Below are 24160 nucleotides of genomic sequence, written 5' to 3' on the forward strand. Positions count from 1 at the left end.
TCGCCACAACGTTCATTACGGGGCAGGCCCACGCTCAGTAGTGGGTGACTTAAAACTGTTGTTTTTTATATCAAAAACTGGCAAACGAGCAGCCCCTGGATTCGCCTAAATAGCGAGGCGACCGTTGCCCATAAACATCTACAAAAGCAGATGCGTTGCCTACCTTTAATCAACGCACAGAAAACATATTATATATAACTAGCTTTTACCCGCGACTCCGTCCGCGCGGAATAAAAAAAAAGAAAAAGAAAACGGGGTAAAAATTATCCTATGTCCGTTTCCTGGTTCTAAGCTACCTCCCCATCAATTATCAGCTAAATCAGTTCGACCGATCTTGAGTTATAAATAGTGTAACTAACACGACTTTCTTTTATATATATAGATATATAGGTATACAGAGGATATTTCTCCTTCCTATGCGTCCCCTCTTCCGCAAAATCCACTTCCTAATGAAAAAAGAGTGGGAAGGGAAAGAGGACTAAATTTAGGCCTCCGGCACAACACATATCAGACGAAATGCGGAATTGCTTCCACTTCACGCCTGTCTTGTGTGTGGTCGTGGTATTTCACCGGTCTACCCGGCCCATTCGTGCACCCAACAAATATTATTGTTGCGGTATCTACCGCTTTTAAAATATAAATGTAGTAGTATATTACTTCGCAGAAAATCACTTTAACGAATCTGCAAGATAAGCATTCCCGTGACTTAATAGCCTCTTATCGGCTATAACGCTACGAGCGCTGCAGGGAACTATCGAGTGTTGATCCACTTCAATACAGAGTTGTAAAGTGATCACGCTGGCATATCCTTAGGGCCTAACCATAAACAACCTAGTGTTTCCATTACATTTTAGCTTGTACATATGTCAACCCTTTTATCTCACGCTGATGTTAGACACTACCAAAATTTGTGAAATTTGATTATGCTATTGTTAGGTGTTAGGACTGTTGAGGGTAGTCTCACAAATGTTAGGTGTTAGGACTGTTGAGGGTAGTCTCACAAAAGGGTTTATAAGGAAGCGTGCGCTGCTGCTCGAGGCAGTCTCTTTCCATCCGTCATTGCGGAACGTCTGACATTTTTGTTTATTTACGTTCGGTCTAGTCTATCCTATTGCGAGGATTATTTAGAAGTAGAGTTAAATTCACTATTTCGCTGTTAATTTATTTCTTTTAAAATACTTTTGCATCAAATATCTAACACTATAATAAATAACAAAGTATTAACCAAAAGCAGTTTTATTGATACATTTTTAAGGGTAAAACATGGTCTTTTATAACCACGTTCACGTACATGATATCAAACCCTACTGATTAAAGAGTTAAAACACGTGTTTATCTAATCTAAATAGTGTCTAAGTATATTTTTTGGGGTAAGAAACTTCGTGTAGTTTGAAAAACCTACCAAAACTGACTATTTAAGTTAAGAATGCATCAAAATTACAAAATATAACCAAATTTACATAAATTTTATTTTACATTCCTTAAAATTAATGCAAAAGACAAAGTATACGTGTGAAAACTGTAAACACTTGATTGCTCTTTAAATCTAGAAATAGATTGAGATATAATTAATTAGAAGTCACGGCCACCTTCAGACTCTTGAACTGATAGCATTAATAGATAGTAGCACTTTAACGTGATACCATAGCCTTTTATTAACACCTAAGCTAATAATAATTAGAACTACAATAAACTTATAACTTTCAAATAGTCTTAAATAAATTTGATTTAAAACTACTTCGCTTTTATGTTTTTACATTTGACTAAGGCCTAAATGCAATCTAGCTAAATACCATTTATAATTTTTTGAAGTTAATCGTTTATTAGACAACAGCACTATTTAATTTTTTCTTCCAAGTTCAAATAAAAATGACCCGGATCGAATACGTGACGTTAAAACGTGATGTTAGAAACTAAAAATTCTATTCAGTTCTATGTATAGAGTGAGTGTATAGACATTGGATTGTAGTTGAAAACTAATTTCCTGCGGCACAAAGCAATCATCGGGATGTGTGCTATCTCCGATGGACACTGCGCCCCACCTACCATCGATTGATTCAACAAACTAACCTCGTAACGTTTTTGTCTCTCTAACATTGTTTGAAAAATAGATTCACTTTATGAAAAAGCACACTTAATTGAAAACTTCACTATGCAGCAAAATCGATAAGTTTCATTGTGATGAATGTTTCCTAACAAATTTCGCTAGCAACATACAGCTTTAAATTATTTTAAATAAGCACTGCATGTGTATTGTTCTGTATAGTTAGATTCAATATTGGTTTGAAAAACTTGGAAACCATATCTAAAATCATTTACGCCAAGCAAAAACAACAACTTACATCAAACAACTGTCATTTAGATTGAAAATTATTTCGTGCTTCTTCCAAATCGATTATCGCTACAAAATTGCAACAATCGCCACGAGTTCGCTTCTATTTGGCACGCAATGAAATAATTTAAAAGTTTTCCGTGCGGAGTTGATTTGTATATGCTAATGTGGAAATAATCGTGTTTATAAAATAGAGACGTATTTAATTATAAACAAGCTATATGTTTGTATATTTGCATGAACTTATATATTTATAAAACCGTAGGAAATAATGTTTAATTTCACTTATTAACAACTTCTTTGTGCACTCATACATAAGAATAATTAATCTACTAATTAGAGCGAAGATCGCTTACCCCAAGTATCAAGAATATGTTTGTGCATATAGCTAATCAAGTAAAGTTAATATCAAAGCTGCCCGTAACGTTATTTTTATTACCACACACTTTACTTAAGTGCTTTGGATTTTAACTCTATTGAATCGTAAAAGTGTTTTGCCATTAGTAAAGATATAAAAATCTTGAAAAATGTGTACACATCCCTTTATGTATCGATGTTTTCTGTTCTCTAGTTAAAACAATGTAGAATTATTTTTATCTACAGAAAACAATTGACAATATAACCTAATGTTGACTGATATTTTTATCTAGCTGATTACATGTAATTGGTTGGAAAAAAGTATTGTTAACTTTTAGTAGGTCACAGTATTTCACAAGTCCATAAAAATAAACAGGATTCTATGCCAATTTATTACTTCACTTACTTAGGTGGCATCCGGAAGATGATAAAGTGTCTCTCTGGTATATGCCTGAAAAAAAAAAAACAAAACACAAATAAACATATTTATCTGTATTCCATAGGTCAGTATTTGTAATTTGCGACGCTGATTTATTTGTATGTCTTACTAGCCGTCGTCCGCGACTCCGTCCGCAAAAATAAAAAAAAAACATAATGTGTTTATGTTTATGTTTAATGTGCCTGCGAATGTATTCTTCCAGAGAATGTTTTTTGTGCCAAATTTCATCAAAATCCGTTGAGATGTTGCGGAGATACCATCAAACAAACATCCATTGGATGGATCTATCTAAACTTTCGCATTTATAATATTAATAAGATTAGTAAGATATAGTTGCTATATAGGGTGACTAAGTTCAATATTAGCTTTCTTACATCGTATGTTTTACGATAGTGGTAATCCTACAACACGTTCATTGTAAATATAGTCTGGAAGACCTCGTAAAACGAAGCCTTGTAATTTTAACTAACCTATTTACTATGCTGTAAACTGGTAGTTAACGGGAAGGTAAACGCGACCTTTTAATATGTAGTTTGACTACATTGTATACTGTCAGATAAATTGTCTTTACATAAGTACCAGAACCTAAGATAAATTGATTAAAACCTGGTTTTTCGAACCCAGCATTAATGGTACCTTCACAATACCTAGTCTTCAAAAGTGTAGGGTTATGCGAAGCTACATAACTTCAAAGAACATGATATAAATATTAAATAGCTCTTGAATTGTTATAATGGTGCAAGAAAAGCGTCATAAATAAAGTATAAAAAAAATTAGGCATAACTGTTATAATAAAAAAATACACATATTTATCTAATTTCGCTTAACGATGCGTGCGTTTACTGTTTTCATCAACGCGATGTCAAACAAAACCAAATGTGACCACGAAATATACATATATGAAATTATTCATACAAGCAACATCAGTAGCAAATATTTACCAAAGACAAACTAATTATTTTCTTTGGGGCTGTGTTTGCTTTATACTCGTCTTGTACTTCTTTTAGCTTCCTCGAATTATCTCTAAATCACAAATCATGTAATAGTAAAACGTATTTTTTATTTGCTATTGACTAATTAGTCGTCTTGTTTTATCAATACATAGTATAAAACAAAGTCGCTTTCGCTGTATGTCCGTATGTATGCTTAGATCTTTAAAACTACGCAACGGATTTTGACGCGGTTTTTTTTAATAGATAGAGTGATTCTTAAGGAAGGTTTGTATGTATAATAAATGCATAATATAGTAGAGAAACACTGATAAATTTAAAGGTTTCTAATGTGAACGCTGTGAACGTTGTGTATAAGGACATTCTGTAGTAGGTATATTTTGCATTGCACCCGTGCGAAGCCGGGGCGGGTCGCTAGTTTTTAATAAAGAACCTACCAGCGTAGAAGATATGTATTGTGATAAAAGTGAGATGATTGTCATGTATGAGTATAGTAAAGCTACATGAATATCTGTGACTTGCTCATGCAAGACGTGTCACCCTTTGTGTTGGACACCCATTAAAAATACGTCTGTTTGCTTTTGTAATCACGCACTCGGCGACAAGGATGAAATAACAACTTACTTTAAAAAAAATATAGAATCATAATAAAAACAAAATAATGCTGAAATATATTTATGAAGTCATCTAAAACATAACGTACTTTTCTTTCCATTTTTATAAAGTTTAATTGGATATCGTGTTCCAAACTTTTTTGAAATGTCAAGTCACGTAAAAGATAAAAATTTTAATTTAACAAATTCAACGTGCTGTATAAAACCTTTTTTTTAATAATAATCTTTGTTTAAACTTATTTATATGGATTTATCGATTTTTTTTTTGTTCATTTTAAATATTTTACACTACTAAATGTTAGTTTAAACATACTTCGAAGGAAACGTCGGTTTGTAAAATGACTTAATAAATATTCACTTTGCTTGAACTGTTCGCTTTTTGAAGTAAGGTAAAACAAATCTAGTTTGAAATAAAAAAGTAAGTAGAACTACTTCCCGCTGTGTAATCAAATCCTGTTTGCGATTCATTCTCTTACCTACGTTTTCACTTTTCATTTTCATCAGCAGTTTTCATTGGAACGAAAAAATAAAACTTGAAACGAAGGAAATAAGATCATTTTCACTTAAAAATATAGAAACGTTTTAAACGAAAATGTTATGGTAACGAGGTTTATATTCAAATTTCTGACTGATATTGAATTTTACGAGATTCTTTTACATAAATTTAGTGTTATTCTCATTTATTGAACCTTACATAAAATAGTACATCAAGTAATATCATTAAAAAGCGAGAGACGAGTGTCAGGACCGCGCCATATTGAGGTCCATAGTCTCTACCTACCTCTCTGTTGCATGTATTATTGCATATATTTACTATTGCACGAATACATTCCATTTCATAACAAGAAAAATTATACCATTATATCAAGTCTTATACAAGATATCTCTATTTGTCACAAGAACGACAAAATAAGAGGGAGTAAGGAGTAAAGTTTGTAATCTTTAGTTTTGCTTTCAACGGATAAGAGCTGGCATAAATAAGGCGGAAGCGTGCATATCTGTGTTGTAATATACGACGACAATTTCGCGTGTGCTGCTGCTTAACGGCTCCAAGGAACTCGTAACTCGTCTATAAGCTTAGCTACAATAGATAAGCAATCTTGTGTCGTCTTGAGAGAACACTGAAGCTAACCAAGGTCGATGATAACCGTCGATTGTTTTCAATTTTTACAGCCGACTGTTCGTATCGTTAATTCCAAATAGTGTTTTTCTTCTGTTCTTTAATTCATTTATTTGCGAATCTTTTGAAACTTTTTCTTAAATAACTAAGCCTGACTTGGTAATCGTGAGTTTGTTAGGTTAAATATGAACGGTATAAAACATTAAAGTCTTTACCAAAAAGGTAAGCAACGCATTTGCAATCGCGGATATCTATAGGTAGTGGTCGCTTCGTTATTTCGGCGAATTTAGGTAGCCGCTTACTCGTTTACCACATTATAATATAAAAAATAGAACCCAATTATTGGTGCTATAACATATTACTCAATTTTTGAAACTAAGTTTCATAAAGTTAATAAGGATGAAAAGATTTACCAAAGAAGACGAGGTATGACAAAAGATTCGTCAACAAACTTGTTATAAAACTCTTCTGAAATAATGTCTGCTAGAGAAAGAATACACTCACTGAATATTATCTTACATATTCCATTCCTTAATTCTAACACAGCGTGTACAACAAGTTGAGAAGAAAAGGAAATTTAATATATTCTTCCAAGTTGTCGGGCGGATCTCGACTGCTGTACGACGTACATAAGTGCTTCCAATTATTTTAATAAATAAAAATACTATGAACATGTACATACTCTTAATAGTCTAGTGACGGAAAAAATACTCAATTATAGTTGAAAACACTTCTCGAAATAAACTATAAAATAATTTGTTTTAACGATCTTTGCCCACTATATAACTTATTTTAGTAATCGTAGGCTGTTATCTTTTCATCAGATCTTTAATAATGCAATCTTATCTTATCTTACTAATATTATAAATGCGAATGTTTGAATGTATGTATGGATGTTTTTTTAGAAGGTATCTCCAGAAAGCCTGCATGGATTTTGAAATTTGTTGTTTGAAATTTTTCATAGATAAAAAACGTAGACTCGAGAACCACATGAGATACTTCTTACCCTTTTTTAATTCTGCGAAGACGAAGTCGCGGGCAAAAGCTAGTACATTATAAGAATTAAGTTGTCCCATGAAGATAAAAATAGAAATCATCGTGAAAATGCCGAGGTGAGAAACCAACATATGCTTTTGTCAGTACTATCTATCTATGGGCCTATCACGAATATTTGTGATAATCGACTTCGTATCAGTATCGTCAGCTATGTCAAAATTTGTATTAGATTTTTGGTTTACTTTACCTCCTAGTATGCTGTACAAATATTAATAAAAATTCCATCGACAACGATACGATGGCGATTGTCACAAGTATTCGTGCTAGGCCCACTGCACTATGAACCTCTAATATCTGAAGATGTCTAAAATAATTTGTGATGAAGAAATTTTCAATAACATTTTAAAAAATCGTTCCTTTATTGGTTCAATTACTTAAAAGGCACGCGTAACCACTTTCAATGCTAAATTGTTACCGCGATACCCTTTTACTTAAAAGCATCCGAAATAACATAATCAAAGCAATTCCTTTATTGAAGATCGCTGTTAAGCCGCACTTTAGCCCTGATTAATATTTATTCTACCGAAAATGCGTGTACAAGTATTTAGGTTAAAAATAGATTAGGTCCGTTTGTCCGACCTCGCGACGCAACCTTCGGCGGCCGGGAAATTGAGGGGGTCGGGTCTCCCGTACGCTTACGCCCTCATAGACATAATTTATATCATCAGAGATAAGTCATTCGAAAGGAGCACGGTTTAATAAGGCCGCATGAATGAAGTGAAAGTGCTCACAGTAATTTACATGGGCCGTCTTAAGCACTCTTCGAATAAGCGTTTTTGAATAATGAATAATTTTATAAAGTAACAGAAACCTTCATAAATTTCAAGTGTAAATTATTCCAGACGTTGCTTGAAATAATGAGATGTAGCGTTAATTTCTACTTGTATTTTGAAACGAAGTGGTTATTGGATTCTAAATGTAATTATGCATTTTAATCAAATTTATATACTAAAGCTTTGTACTTTTTGTTACTTTTATATGACTACTTTGTTAAAAAATATTAACTATAGGCATTTAACATATAACTGGCCCGCAACAAAGTGTCGCATGCCGTGATCACTGAGTTGATTTACGCCGATGACCTGTGCTTCGTAGCAGAATCCCCAGGGGGCCTGCAACAGCTAATGACCGATTTCAACGATTCGTGCCAAAAATTTGGATTAAAAATCAGTGTCAAAAAGACGGAGGTGATGTCTTTGGACATTCATGGTCGCGCGTAACTGGATATTACCCTCGGATGGGATGAGATGAAGCAGGTGGACAAGTTTCGCTACCTGGGGAGCACAATACCATCTAAATGTGATTGATCATGAGGAAGAGATGTACAGTAGAATCGGCGCGGCTGCAACTGCCTTTGACAACTGGACTTAAAGGTCTTTAACTCGCACGACTTTAAGTTGGCAACGAAGATCCCTGCCTACATGGCAGTCGTGTTGCCCTACATCTTATAGTCTGCCGAAACGTGGACAGTGTATCGTCGTTACATCCGTATGCTAGACCGATTCCACCTCAAGTGCTTACGGAACTTGAGGAAGGCAAGCGGAATGGATGGATCTGGATGCCAGATGCGACGAGCTGAAAGCCCGACCATCTGCGGTTATCAGCTACAATTACGTGAACGGTGGCTACATAAGCCACATGCGAGCACATCAACGGCAAAACCGGAGTTGAAGACAGTCGCTGTGGCCGATATCGGCCGGGATTACATCAGACTCATACTCACATAACTACTAGAAATATTGGACCTCTTACCTAGATAAGTTATCTGTTAACTTTTGATAGAATTTGATTCACGACTATATAACATTGTCGGGGTACTAACCCACAACCGAAAGATAGGTACTACATTTTTACGCTTAAAAAGTTTCGCTGAACCCTTTGATCCAAATCATAAGATTAGCATATGAAAAATGGATCAACCTAAGAAACTAGATTAGTTTATATTTCTAAGGAAAATATAATCCGATTCGCATTTGATCCCTTCAAGTTCCAAAGTTTAATTGGTATATTACGAGGACGACAGAAGTTATCTCCTATCACGACCGCTACCACTTTAATAACTTCAGTTATAAATCCTGATCATGTAATCCCAAGTTATTACGCGATGTTACGTTTCAAAGCTCAATCTTTTAACTATATAGATAGACTTAAGTAAACTTTTCACATGACTTATTACTTTAAGATAATAAAACACCTAACATAGAGAACAGAAAAATTAATAAGTGGCAGTGGCAGTTATGATGATGCTAGGAAATACCTAACGCGATATTGACAACTAAATATAGGTACATATAAATAAACACAATAATCACGAAAAATACGCGCTAGTCGTGAAGAAGCAGAAACTAATTCTTCTCACTATCACTACAAACACTTGTCTCATTCTATCGAGATAAAATCCTTTATTATGTTTATATTCCACTGTTCCATCTTAAGAATTGTTAGTGTTGTCAAAATGTTACCGTTGAACTCAAGAGTTAAACTCCAGCTACAGGTTTGTAGGTGGAAATCTAAAAATAGTTTAAGCAATTACTGAACGCCTCCCAGTCTAGGAGCCTCGCCGCCTCGCTACCCCGACATGGCGGGAGTTTGCGAGCGCTCATTAAATATGCAATCGAAAACCCGCCCCACGCTCAGGTCACTACAAAGAGACCTCCACACAAATACATTATTTTTTTTACTGTTTAATAATTTATTTTATACGTTTATTTTATCGACCCGGAATATCTTATTTTTTAACTGTTTATACGGAGTATGAAAATAAAATTACTAGGTGTTGTGAAACTCATCTTATGAAGGAAGCTAATTCATGGTACTTGATTGATGGTTGACTCGTAACGTTATGTATTATTATACCAACATTACAACTTTTCCTTACCTCATCAGTTTTTGATAGTTAATTTTTAAATCTGTTTATATTCGTCTATTCCTTAACGATTCGAATGAATTAAAGGCAGAATGCTTATTATTATTTTTTATCCAACCATTTATATGTGTATAATTGATTACTTATCAACAAATAGGTAAAAAGAATCAACTAACTTTTTAACTATTTAAAAAAGCTTTTGTAATCTGTTTATTGATAATGAACTTAAAGAGTGAAGGAGAATGCAATATGTTTTTAATTAATGGCATAGAAGAAAGTAATACCAAGAACTAAATTATGACATAAAGAAAATAACAAATGAAATTAGTTTGAGAATTCACTTAAGAAATAATTGAATGCGGAGAATTAAATTAATGAATGTCGTATGACAGCCAGCAAGTAATAAAGTCAAAGAAGAAAATACAAGGCAAAGAACGTTATTAATGCCATAATATTCGTAGACCGTCTCAAATCTAATTGTTAGCAATTAAATTTAATACTAAATGCGTTTGATATTTTTTATTCAAATTTCATGGTACCCTGCGAAAGATAATATTTGGTGAAGCTCGTTCTTTATAAACAAAAGAAATACTTTATTCATTTTTATTACTTTATTTAACGTTTAATTAGCAGCTTAATTAATCTAATCTGTGTTCTGTATGGGTAATTTAATTTTTACTTCAATTCCTAGTTTCTTAAAAAATAAACATTGTCGACTATCTACTGGCTAGAACAGTGTTTCAGTGGGTAAATTTGAATTTAGAAGGGGGAAATTCGGATATTCAAAAACGTCATAGAGACAAAATTCCGTTCCATTTAAACTATTTATATGGGTTTTCGTGTCTAAAAATGTTATATGCAATTGATCTAGTCAGCCAAACGTAGTGTTTAATTATTTCTACCATTGCAAATGTAGGCCTCGCGAGAAATTTATTTCTAAACAAAAGTTATAAGGGGCAATAGCCATGTTCAAACTGAAAAATGGAACATGGATCCAAAAAGGTTGGGAAACACCGGGCTAGAATAACTTCTGCCATAGCGGACGGTATTTCCAAAGTCAGCCAATGCCGCCTTTAAAAACAATAGAATAAGTCACTAAAGAGAGTAAAGCTGGGACGCTGGGTCCTCAATTCCGCTACTATGGTGTAAAACCAAATCAAAAACTGTGAAATTATTTAATATGCAAGAATGTTTTACATTCTGCTTATTGAATTCGTCAAGTGTTTACGCTTTGGTAATGAAACAGCGTCGAAAGCCGTTGCGGCCTCAAAGCCGGCAACAGGTATTTTAATGAAGCCAGAGTGTCATCAGAGAGTATTACAGTTATTATCATTTAAGAGCCATGCACTGAAACGTAAAATGGCTACGTTGTACAAGTGTACATTTACTATTTTCTCTTGTGTTGTTTAATTATTCTATACATTTTTACTTTATGATGTTAAATAATTGAAGTTTATATTTGTGTTAATGGACAAATAATTCCCTTACTGCAAAAGTTAATTGTGAACGGTTTTGTTCAGTTATCACTTCAAAAATAATTGAATGTAATTATAAAGATTCTTGAGGATTTTATATTAATGTCACTGTCAAGTAACTAATTAAAAAAATCTCTTGCAAGTAAGTTTAAAACAGTTGGGGATAAAATTTTACAGAAGTACCTAATCTTCAGCAACATTATTTTATATTTAGTTGAGTAAAGTCTGTCTTTAAGTACATACTTCACTACTTTTAAGTGGTAGTTGACAATTTAAAGAAGGCTATTGTATAATTATAAATATGTTTATGCGAGTAAAATAATAATTCGACATAGATTTGAAAGAGGAGCAAGTGGCAGCAGTCCACCGAGTAAGCTTAGAGCTGCCTGAGCTGAGAGCCACTCTCACAGAAACAAATTAAATTTAGCCACCGAGTCTGCCTTGTTGACTTACATATTTTATTTTTATTCATTAAAATTTCTTTATTAGTGATACAGCGTCTGACTACTCAATACGGAAAAACAAGCACTGATTTTTAAATCAAAATTAAATTGATTTTTAAATACTAAATTTCATACATTGAAATTGCAGCCATTAATTTATATAGTTTAGTGATTGTATATTTTGATGTACCTTTCTTGTCTCAATTTTTTATTCTATACTAGCTTTTACCCGCGACTCCGTCCGCGCGGAATAAAAAAAATAGAAAACGGTGTAAAAATTATCCTATGTCCGTTTCCTGGTTCTAAGCTACCTGCCCACCAATTTTCAATCAAATCGATTCAGCTGTTCTTGTGTTATAAATGGTGTAACTAACACGACTTTCTTTTATATATATAGATAGTTATTAGCACAGGTGGGCACAGTTAATCGAAAAGTTAACTTCGTTAATCGTTAATTCGTTAATTAAAAAATTAACTTCGTTAATCGTTAAAGCGTTAAATTCTCGAAAATTTAACGCAAGTTAAAGTTAATCGTTAACAGTTAACCATAACAAAATCATACATACTAATTTCACAGTTATTGTGGCGACACTTGTTTAAAATAGTAATTTGACTATACATTCTATAACATATTAGTATTAGAAACAAGTATGAATGCATTTTAGTATATTTCATTATGAGTGCGGAAAGCCTGTCATTGCAGAGTTACGACAAATGTCTACCCGAGCCGAGGCGCAGCCGAAGGTGAGGGTTGACAGTTGGAACATGTTGTAATGACAGTTCCGCACGTGTATTTAAATTTAAATTATTACAACTATTTAAATACATTTGCGGAAAAATGAAGCAATTTAATAGAATAATAAAAACACAATAAACTCAACAAACTAAAATGTTTGAAAAATGGCGCCAACTGTAAAAGAATACAAACAGAGATTTTTTTTTGTTTTATTCACCCATTCTGTGTAGGCCAAGGGAACTATGACCAAACGGCCAAGTCTTCAGTAGATTATTTTTATTGATATGAAATGAAAATGAAATTTAATGAGATGAAATAAAATGAAACCTAACCTAATTCATTGAATCAAATCACTAAATCTGATATTGTAACAAATTAGGAACTTCTTTTTAGAAATAATTGCATGAATCATAAAAACTTCAATGATTTTTTTTTGTAAAAACTTCGTGGTTGGTTTTTTTCTTTTTAATACATTATTTTGACAGCTGGGAAAGAGAACGCACGAATTTGGAAAAGCTAAAGAAAAAGCACGTGGAGCATTGGAGGGTATTGCAGGGACGAAGAGCGTTCGGAATGTGGGCTAATACATACTCTTGTTTTATATACTCGTAATGAAATATACTATTTCGAACCTTCTTTTGATTTTGCCCTGTAGGTCGTGACCTAGAAAAGACGTCCGGGAAAGACACGTCTTTGCACGCTCTGATGCATCACACTTGCACGCGAACTTCACATATATCAATTATCAACTCGTTCGTTCACCATTCGAGTCGCCGACAGTTGCCCAACATAGTTGAACTTACGAGCGTGGCGTGGCACGTAATTTAAACAAAATGACAGCACGTCTCAAAGTTTCTAATTTAACGATTAACGGACTTTTTTTAACGGAAGTTGAATTTAACGGAAGTTAACAAAAGCGTTAACACTTTTTGAAGTTAACTTAAAAGTTAATCCGTTAAGCAAAATGTTAACTTCGTTAATTAACGATTAACGGATTAACGAGTTAATGCCCAGCTCTGGTTATTAGTAATGTTTTCATAAGAGTTGCTAACTATTTCTTTTTCAAAAATTCTTAACGGCGCTTTCGCTGTTGTTATTTTTATCATTACTGAAAAGGGACACTGATCGAACAAGATCACAAACTAAAAAACATATGTAACCTTTTTCATCAAGATATAATATCAATAATAAAAACCGTTCGATTTCAATTTAATTTACGTCGACATTTTAAGCGGGTATTTTTTCTTGATAGTAAATGCGACGGTATCAGCCTTGTTGTCTTTTTACTGAGCTCGCTAATGAATTGCGCGCAATAATGAGCTACTCGTATTACATCACATCAACTAAGTCAAGTAGCCCTCCGCTGCAGGCACATGCACAGCGTAAGTTATTTTAAATCATAATAAATTGTAAACAGCTTCACGTATTGTTAAAAGTATTAAAAGAATCGATTCGATGCACTCGATCTTAAAAAAAAATTGTTTTCAAATAAAAAGCTATTTATTCTATGCTCAGATTTAAGAGAAAGCTTTTTGTGCAGAGGCAAATATAAAAGTTCTTTATTATAATAACCTCATGTTGGTTTTGGTTGGTAAGGAATAGTGTTTTAATTATGAAAAATGAAAGATTTTTTATAATATCGATCAATAATATTCTAGGGAAAAGCTCTACGTAAGCCCGCCGCCATACTTCAGAGTAAGTAATCGTAAATTATAGTAACGAGGTTGTTTACCATCCGTTATACGAAACAGACACCGCTTTAATATTAAATGAGAATTTACTTCGTTGCCCTATTTCTTATAAATCCTGCGTAACATGTTCTAAGGATTGAACACACTGCCTTAATAATTTTTCATCATTTTGATTCATAGTTATCTTAACTCACTCATCCATGAGTCACCTTCATTCGTGTTTAAGGTATAGAAAAATACGCATCACAAAAAAATTAAACTCCGCTCATTCTTCCAAAATAATGAAAGATAGATACGATACGATAGAGATTAGATTTCAACAAGCACGCTTGTATACTATGTAATTTTAGTAGTAATACGACGTACGTGCACACGGCTGATGTAACCGAAAGAGCACACAAATTAAAAGATAATGATAAGCTCTAACTAACATTATATTTACGTTAATTTGTAATTTAATCCTTGGCATGTTTACACTCCGATTCGAGTAGTAATTATCTCATTAAATCCTCGTACATAGTTGTCGTAATTAATTTCTAGCTGATCATTGCGTTACGCTCGTTGGTTATATAGATTTACAACGATATTTTTTGTTATTTTCCCGCTTTACTAGTTATTTTGTATGTCTGATCAGTTTTGATTACGAACCAACTATCGCTAAATTTATAATGCAATTTATTATAACCAAAGTGTTCTGTGGGTTGGGTAGGTAATTAAAACAGTCACGTTACATCTAGGAATAGGTCACGTGTCCGATACTTAGTCTATTTATAACAATGAAACTAAATCGGATATAATACGATTATCTATTTACATGATGGCCGGTGAGAGCCAGCGGCCGTGTAATCCTCATATTCAGTGGGCGTAGACTTATTGAAACTATTACGTAAACAGCAAATGCATGAATAGAATAACATTTAAATTGAACATAATTTGTATTAAATTTATACGTTCTTGAATATCGCGAATTCTTCACTCATTTCATTAACAATCCAGGTTTTATTATTATTTTACTTCAATAAAAAAATAACGTTTTATAACCATAAAGCTTTCGAATTAGAATCATCACAATCATCAGTCCATGCCATTCTACTGCTCGCACTATGAGTTATTCTTCCTCAATTCCTTTATTTTTAATAATAGAATACAAATCATAACTAGTCCGTTACACAGCAATAAATACAGGTCGTAAATACTTTCGCATAGCAACGTTTATCATCTCTGCATATATGTACATACGTTAATCATGCACATATCAATAGTTAGCCGAGGGCAATCTATGATAAATATTACTTAGCTGGAGGAAAACAATTCCAATTTCATGTCGTTTCGGGAAGTAAAAGCTTTTTAAACAGCACCAACATTTTAATATAATGCAGCTTTTAGATCTGAACATAGCTTATGTAACATTGTAAAAGTTCCGAGGGCTTAAACGACATGAATATTTTGTGGTTTTGTGGAAATTTGCCACTTTAGACTGTAGTAACTACGTAATAAAATGAAAAAATTTGACTTTACTTACAATAAATCTTATTAAAAGCTTCAATAGTTTTAATATTCGCCCAAAACTTGAAAACGAAAAAACACCACATTAACCAAAATTAATTAATGCATTCATACTTTAATGGAATTTCTAAAACCAAAGCACAAGAATGCATGCATACCGCTGTATAAAATCATTAGTGAGGCTATTCACCCCGCTTAGCATATTTACGTTGGTTCATAGGCGAACTAACGTGCCGTGCAAATGCCGGAAGCACGATAGTGGAGTGACGTGCAAACTGAGTCGTGCCGGAAAAACTGGCGCTAGCGTCGCTGCAGTGCTTTGTGCAGTTCGCGTGCAGCTGATACTGACTATAGACACGCCACGAGTCCCGACACCACAATCGCCAACACTAGACATGCCACGAACCTAGCTACCGCAATCGCCAACCCTAACTTTCAACACGCGATTGAACATTTCGATTTAAACAACTTGTAAAACTAATATTGAACACTATTTCATGTAATGCTTTTCCAAATGTGTCTAAATTGCTTTCTGATTGGTTAACATTAATGCTGTTGACACAATGCCTGTGTTTGTCAAGTATGTGTTTGGACACGAATAACGTATTTGAACTAGTTAATCTGTTGTTTGAACAATTAAACCGTTAATTGTTTTCGAACAATGTAATTACGAAAGCTAAATTAGTAATATTTTGTCTAACTTATTTGTCATATTTATATTAAGTTGCAGCAATTTTTACTACAACATACGTATATATATATTTTGAAAGTAAACTAAACGAGAAATAATATATCGACATTAGTTTCCAAAACACTTTTTTTCTATTATTGAAATATATTGTACCAAACAACTCACGTGATTTAAAACGTTTTAGGTGGTTCAATCAGTTTGTTTTGCATTTTACCTACAACGAATAGATATTCGAAGTTTATGATAATAAACAAAAAGCAGCCACTTGAAGGCACTGGATTTGTGTTATGTATTTTTGTGCCGGTAAATTAAAAAAATAAAATCAGTAAGATAATGAGTAATTGTTATTAAACCCATTGAACGCTCGATGTTTAAAATTCGGATGCCATTTTGACTGTTTTCTTAATTTTAAATGATAAATTAATGTTAATACAAGACCCGTAAGATAACTCGTATTTCATATTTAATTTACTAACATTTCTGTAACGGTATTGCAATCGAAGTCGTTACGCTTAACAGCGTTTATAAATTTCGCGCCAATGCGCCATTACGTCGGCCATCTTGAAAAACAAATAATCAGTGACGTTAAGTTCCCTGCCGTCGTCGTAACGGAATTTTAGAGTTTATAAATTTAAAACATGGAAAGACTTCTCTTGAAAGTTCTGGTAGTAATGACCTGACAAAGTATGTTTACTGCAATAAATTAAAATATCGGAAGGAAATTCTCCCAATATGAATCAGCTATTCTAAGCCAAGCTAAGGGAAGTAAAAATAAGTAAAGAAATAATTAATGAACAAAGTATCAACCAACGCAAGCTACGGATTCTTTTTATAGATTTGCGGAAGGCCGTCATATGGTATGGAAATTGATTTTTTCGCTTGAATGTTCTACAAATGTTCATTTCTATGTTATTTGAAGAATGTTTTGATAAATACTATTTTATATTTTATTTTATGTTGGAATAATAACTTGCTAAACTCGATAAATACATAAAATATTCAAAAAGCTTTATTGAAATTTGGAAGTTGCCTACTAGTTCCGCGTCCGCATTAAAAATGAAAAATTGAATCGCGTCTGTTTGCTGTTGCCGCGCAAACCACTTCGCCGATTAACTTTTATTGCTGCTATCAACGTGAAATATTCCATTTATCGTATTTTAAGGGTGACGACCGAACAAGTGAAGCAGAAACCAACAACACGATATTCCTCACAGATTTATGTGCTTTTAGTTATAAAAAAAAATTAAATATAGTGACGAAATTCCTGATCATAATGATTTCTGTGACATATTTATCAGAATTACTACACAACTTTTTATGTTTTAGTTTATAATTTCTTTGATTAACGTGGGCAATAATGTTATTGTAATAATTATAATGCAAACTATATTATTTTGTAAGGAACGAAAACATCGATTTTTTTAAAGATAACATACGATAAACCGGGTAAAATAAAAGCTTTAATATAAATTTCTACAGAAAATAACGTGGAAGGAAACGGGAACATTGTTTCAATTGCATTAATAAATGGGACATCTTTGTCTGTAAATGCAAGGAATTATTAACAAGAACAGAAAAGATGGTAGATGTTGGCAGCTTTTCAGATTGTCTGGCTTAACGTTCTTTTTACGTTAGACCAGAAGATACTACAGTTTGTATTCACAATGTAGAATGTTCAAGGGAACTCTATATTATTCATTCATCATCAATTTAAACTGAAGGAAAAGGGTAGTGCTCTGCCAAGTTAGAACTCTTGTTCTCTTGCTCCTCTGTAAGGCTCTTGCCAAGAGTATGGAGACATGCCATGTAAATCGTTTTTTACAATTTTTTTCATTCAATTTGTCGGCTTTTAAGGCCTACGCAAAATAAAATTGATCGATAATAATGGGCAGGACTGAGCAGACTCCTACGCTTTGGCAAACTTCCAGAATCCTAACACTTTAACATATACCAATGTAAATACCAGCATGTAGTAGACTTATAATAGACTTTATTAAGGATTCTCGAAAAACTTTTAAACATTGATTCAAACATAATCATTGATCCAATAATATTGCGAGTTTTCACTGCCGATTAACCTGCGCAAGCAATTTTGTCATTCCTTTTCTTTTGGAAAAACAGCTGTAACAAAAAATTCCATATAATTTATTTATATCCACATCAAAGGTTGAACATCCGGGCTTAAACTGTCAGCAATTTTGAAAAATAAAATTTAAATGAAAGAAACGTTGAAGCTGAATTGAAACATTAATACTCGACTGGAAAGCACTTAATCCAATTTGCTTACGGCTTGGACATAACCGTAGTCGTCCATCAGCAGTTTATAGATGACGAGTGAAAGCCCTCGTTTCAACCGGACTAGCCTATTAAAAATACAAACGCTGCCAATTTGTTTGATCTGAATTCGCACAAGTTCATACAACACCATTAATTTGCTCGTTGGACAAATAATAAAATATCTACAACACGAATCAATAAACACAATGATGATAAGATATAACGTATTGAACCGATAAAATTTATTAATCTATTGCCTTTACCAAATTTTACACCTATCAAAATTCCTTTTATATCTTTGGTTCCATTCTTATTTAACAACCAAATAAATTTAAACAAAAAATATTTTAAATTTGGCTTTATGCCCGCACATTATAAAGAAGGAAAGAATTATTAGTCCTCTACAAAGAAAAAAGCGAAAGCCGTAATCACTATCTACGGAGAGATAGGCTTTGAAATAAATCCGTTTATTTTATTGTTATTGCAATAGAGATAATCACATTATACTGGTCATTTCTGCAAAAAAAATATATAATTCTGCTACCAAAACGTATTCCAAATTAATAAAAACTTTTAATATATATACTATCATATATTTTTATGCCTAAATAGCTTTGTGTTTATGAGCTGGGAAGCGTTGAAATATTTTTTAAACATTGTCGCCCATCTCAAACTCTCTGAATGAAACAAGATAAGAAAGTTTTAATGCAAGTGTTTGCGGCGGTGATATTTCTTGACAACATCGTCAGCTCTTTTATCTTATTATCACAAAAGACAAATATCAACACGACTACATATCATTAGAGTTTAGAGACGACGGATGAAGGTAAGTGCGCTCAGACGGCCGAGGCCGGGGTGAAAGCAATCTCCTGATAGCGGCAGCTCGTGCCTTATCGACATCGTAACCTGCGCTCAGCTACCACACCGCCACCTGCCGGGATAAACGGGCCTTTGTCATTCTAATAACAACGCCTTTACTACACCTTTAATGATTTTTTGTTGAAAAGGCTAAAAAAAATATACAAACATCTTGAACTGCTGCCAAGAGAAGAAGTATCGTTTGTATGAATATTGTTCGATATAAATTTCGATTGATAAAAACAACGTGTTTTTTTGGTATATCACACGTTTAACTCAGATTGTGTAGACAATTTCCGCATAAGCGTTCCGTACGTAGCAGATAATACGATTAGTAAAACGTAATACAAGGATCAATAACGATTGTAAGGACGAAGTGTGAAGGAAGAAGTGTTCTTGGGATTGTTTTTATACAAGGAATCGATTTTCCAACAGCAGATAAGTATTTCGTGCACTTTTCCATTATTATGCTTCGCAATAAAACAATATTTTGTTCGTAATTCTAGAGTGTATATGTGTGTAAATACCACATACAAAAATGATTTCTTTGTTGTTGCATAAAGATATTAATTTTCTATGCTGTATTATATAGAGAAGAATTTTTTTTAATACCGCGCGGACAAAGTCGTATGCAACTGCTAGTAATTAATAAAGTTGCTTTACCTATAGAAGTTTATACCCGTACATAAGATTTGTTTTTCCACACCTCAATAGCAACAGTCGTTAACCCAGAAACCCAAAGCACGGAAGCCGTATTAGGTACGAGGGCGCGAGTCGTAACGAATAAACTTATGACAGAATACGACGATTGTTATAAATCAGGGGATGCCAACATTTGGTACCTACTGAGTGTACTTACTTTTAATTCTGTACGTTTCTATGTTATGAAATCTTTGCTATATAAGATTTCAACGAGACGTGTTTGTCTACAAAAATTGATAAATATGTGACCGATAATAGTACAGTCTTATACTTTATTCAGGATAATCTAGATACAATTTTTTTTAATTAAATTATAACGCCAACTAAACTAAAATTATACAAAATAATGTCACTTTGTGCTTTGTAATGTAAATATGTTTCTTTCGGCTTTTTATCTAAAAACTAAAACACATATTTCAGTATACTAAATGCATGACCGTTAATTAACAACATAATTGCACAGTCGAGTTAATATTTAAGTAATCGATTTCTACTAATAAACTAATGAGATGATAATTTAATTACGAAACTTTATGTCACAGACTACCTGTAACTGTAATTACAAATACAGCACTGAATCGGTCACCCAGAAACTACTTATGTTACATAGTACTCGTATTTATTGTAACCAAATATGATCATCTTTTCAACAATATTCTATTCTTTATCTTATCACATAGTATCTAAGAAAGTACGCGTAAAGTGCTAAATAAGAAGTGGTTAAGATTAAGGATGAAATACTGTTTTACCTTATCCACAGAAATGAAGGAGATAATAAAACGGAATGCCATCTAACAATAAAAAATGCGAAAAAAGATAAGAAAAGGAACCGACCAAAAAAGTATCCCGATTTCTTTTTTTCTATACATTTCAATTAATAAACAGAGTGGTAAAGTGTAGATAAACATAACTACGTTTGAACTTAGTAAAAAGTACCTCGTAGTTGTGTGAGTGAGTTCTTTTGAAGTCTTAATATCTTCATTGTCGGCAAACGCAAGTTCGATGAGGACAGCTTTTATCTGAAAGGAAATTAAATAGTTATACAAAGAGGTTTTAAAAAAACCATTTTCGATGTGATATCAGAATTAATTGAGTTATTTATCACTCTGATTTTTATTGATATTTTATTTACTCTGAGAATGCCGAGGTAATAAAAATAAACACTAAGAATAATTATTAATTATGACATCTGTTAGAAACGTTCGATAAAATACCATTGTTTACGTAAAAGTTGACGATCGGATAATTACAAAATTAACTTATATTTACTAGGTTTACTGCCTACTTATCTACCACATATGTTAATGTTTCAAAATATAAATTTCTATTGAATAATTCAATCTTTCGTGAGCCCATCGGGGGCCTTCATCAGGGTGAGTGGGATTAGTATTATTTAGTAATCCTAGACTCGAAACTAGTCGGTGCCGATACCGGACAAATGTTCGTGAGTGTTTTAGCCGTTTTATATATTAGTTAAGGAGAAATTCTTTCTAAATAAATTCGTGTTACATTTTGCTACCTAAATTATCATAGCTAAATCGCTTGAGGAGTCCTTTGGGGGTTTTTAGCAAATATTTTATACCAATAAATGTAATATCACAGTTTATTCTGAACCGTTATAAAAACAAACATGAAAATCTGTAAGTACTTAACCTTAAAATATGTTTTATCCATTTCGTTTACATATTACAATTTTTCGGCAAACATTTGGGAGCATATTCCTAAAATAATATTGTCCTTGCGTAATTTACTTCAAGTCTAACAAAAATATATAAATTTCAGTCTAGTAAATATGTTTTTAAACAATATTAAACAATTTTCAACACAGCCAAATACCTAACCTAAATATCACTGTATAAAATGAAGCTTTCTAATGGAAAAATAAATTCGGAAATCTATCCAATAATTTTTAAATTTATTCGTTACAAACAAAAATACAAATCTTTAATTTGTATAATATCAGTGATTCAACTTATACTAGTTTATATTCTACGTATAATGTATTATTTTTGCTGACAAAATTTATCCATACTTAATTGATGGGAACCTACTAGTACTTGATTAGAAAAAAAAAACAAAATAAGTATGAAGTGTTATTTCCTATTTAAATAATTTTATGTTAAAATCAATTATTATAAAATGCTTACATCAAAGCGGACATTCATGAACACACAAACTGGTGAATGGGTCTTGATTATATTCGACCCAATTTTAGTATGAATAGCGGTATATATGTATCATAGAAATCAGTCATGGTAAACATACGAGTATGTACAAGTAGAATAATTATGAATGAAAACATGTTATAAATAATTCGGTTTTCTTTTCAGCTTATGGTTTTATCAACATGAAATGATAAGAACTAATGGAAGTTATTGTACATATTTTCGCATCACAAATTAATCCAACTAATTCATTATTATAATAACTTGAAATATTAACAGATAAAACAGATAAAAGATCAAAGAAACATTCACATCAACCCTTGACAAGTTTTGTGATAACACAAAATTAATAGAAAGAAAATCACAATGAGAATAATAAGAAATATGACATTACAAAGGCGATTGTATTAAACTGCAGGAAGTGGGGTACGCCTCTTCCGGAGCTCAATTCATAAAAAATAATAGAGTATTCGGACGTGAAATATGGACAACAATGGGTTACGTTTCCGTGAAAGAACGAATTGTTTCAACTTTATATTATGTTCTGACTCCAGACCGAGTACGGCTTTCAAACGAATCTCGTATATTTTATGTAAACATATCAGTCTGACATCATACGAGTTAGGACATGAAGTTTTCAAACTACCACAATCTCTACATAACTTGAACTAAAAAGAAAAATTTATTATGTTACCTTAAAATTGCGATCTACGAGATACATTTTATTTCAATGTAAGTATATTTATGGTCTGTTGTAAAATTCCTCACTCTAGTCTTTTGTTATACTTGTACGGAAAGAAATATATTTTTTGATATTAAGCATTTTATCTTACATGCTGGGTTTAGTTTCACCCGCAGCTTGCCGCAAGACAATACCCATTGAATATCGATACAAAAAATGTAGAAACATTCTTTATCCTTTTTGTCTGGTAGGCACATACATATTTTATATAGCCGAATCTACATCATTACATTTCAAGACGTGACATTTTCTCGTTATCTATGGGTACAAAAAACGATTTCGTGTCTTTTAATTTATATATCACACATAAATGATAGTTTTAAGTTGACTATAAAGCACTAAATTTATATATAAACAAACCGATGTTTATTTTGGGGTTTTAACTGGTAAAATTAAAAAAGCTTCAATTTCCAAGCACCATTCAACAATCTAGAGAACGTTTCACTTGAAACACTACCGACGAAAGCAAACTTCTGTTAGAGACAACTACACAATGGATTAAAAGTGGAAAACAAAATAACAACAGCCACTCCACAGTTTTGCGTAGCGTAACAAACTTTTTCCCACTATTTTTAAATTTCTCTCAGTTAAGATACAAAATTTATAAAACTCAACTAGATATTTATGGACTTTTAAATCTTATATTTTAATCGCAATTCTTACTAAAAAGAAATAACACATTCGTATTTACACAACAATACCCTTAGTTCGTGGTAGTTTTTGTCATTGTTACGTTATTTGAAGGAGTCAAAGTAACTCAAGCATAAAGTGGGGACAGCTGACTATTATTTAGACCGACAATGAGAAATACGGGGTTCACTTTCAGTAGATTGTCCACTTAATGAGCCTAATAAGTCCAAGAGAAAAATAATCTTGGTTTTCGTTACAACACGAAATACTTGTGGTTGCAGTCATTGAATAAAGTTAACTACATGAATTAATGAAAAGATTGTATATATTTGTACTTTTTACTTTTTATCGATATATAAGTCTTATTGATATGTGGTAAATATTATATGTTTCGGTAATTTTTTACCATCAATACATAATTTTCATATTACGTATCATAAAAATTGTGTTACCATTAAAATATATATAGCAAACAAAAGGAATATAGTATCTATAAAGAATACTAGCAAC

At 32.5% G+C, this 24160-nt stretch overlaps 1 protein-coding gene and 1 long non-coding RNA gene across 2 annotated transcripts in view; one reads left to right on the top strand and one right to left on the bottom strand.

The window, feature by feature from the left end:
• LOC106712233 (pseudouridine-metabolizing bifunctional protein C1861.05) overlaps positions 1–24160 on the top strand; it is a 79306-nt gene that overhangs the window by 13890 nt on the left and 41256 nt on the right. The gene's annotated exons all lie outside the window — the stretch shown is intronic.
• The window catches only part of LOC106712421, a 54045-nt gene that overhangs the window by 2776 nt on the left and 27109 nt on the right, over positions 1–24160 (bottom strand). Inside the window, exons 2-3 of the long non-coding RNA XR_001357074.2 lie at positions 21050–21132; positions 3096–3140 (exon numbers count right to left, since the gene is read on the bottom strand). This is a non-coding gene — a long non-coding RNA (uncharacterized LOC106712421). The remainder of the gene's footprint in view (positions 1–3095; positions 3141–21049; positions 21133–24160) is intronic.

The sequence above is a fragment of the Papilio machaon genome, chromosome 3, assembly GCF_912999745.1.
Source record: "Papilio machaon chromosome 3, ilPapMach1.1, whole genome shotgun sequence".
Lineage (NCBI taxonomy): Eukaryota > Metazoa > Arthropoda > Insecta > Lepidoptera > Papilionidae > Papilio > Papilio machaon.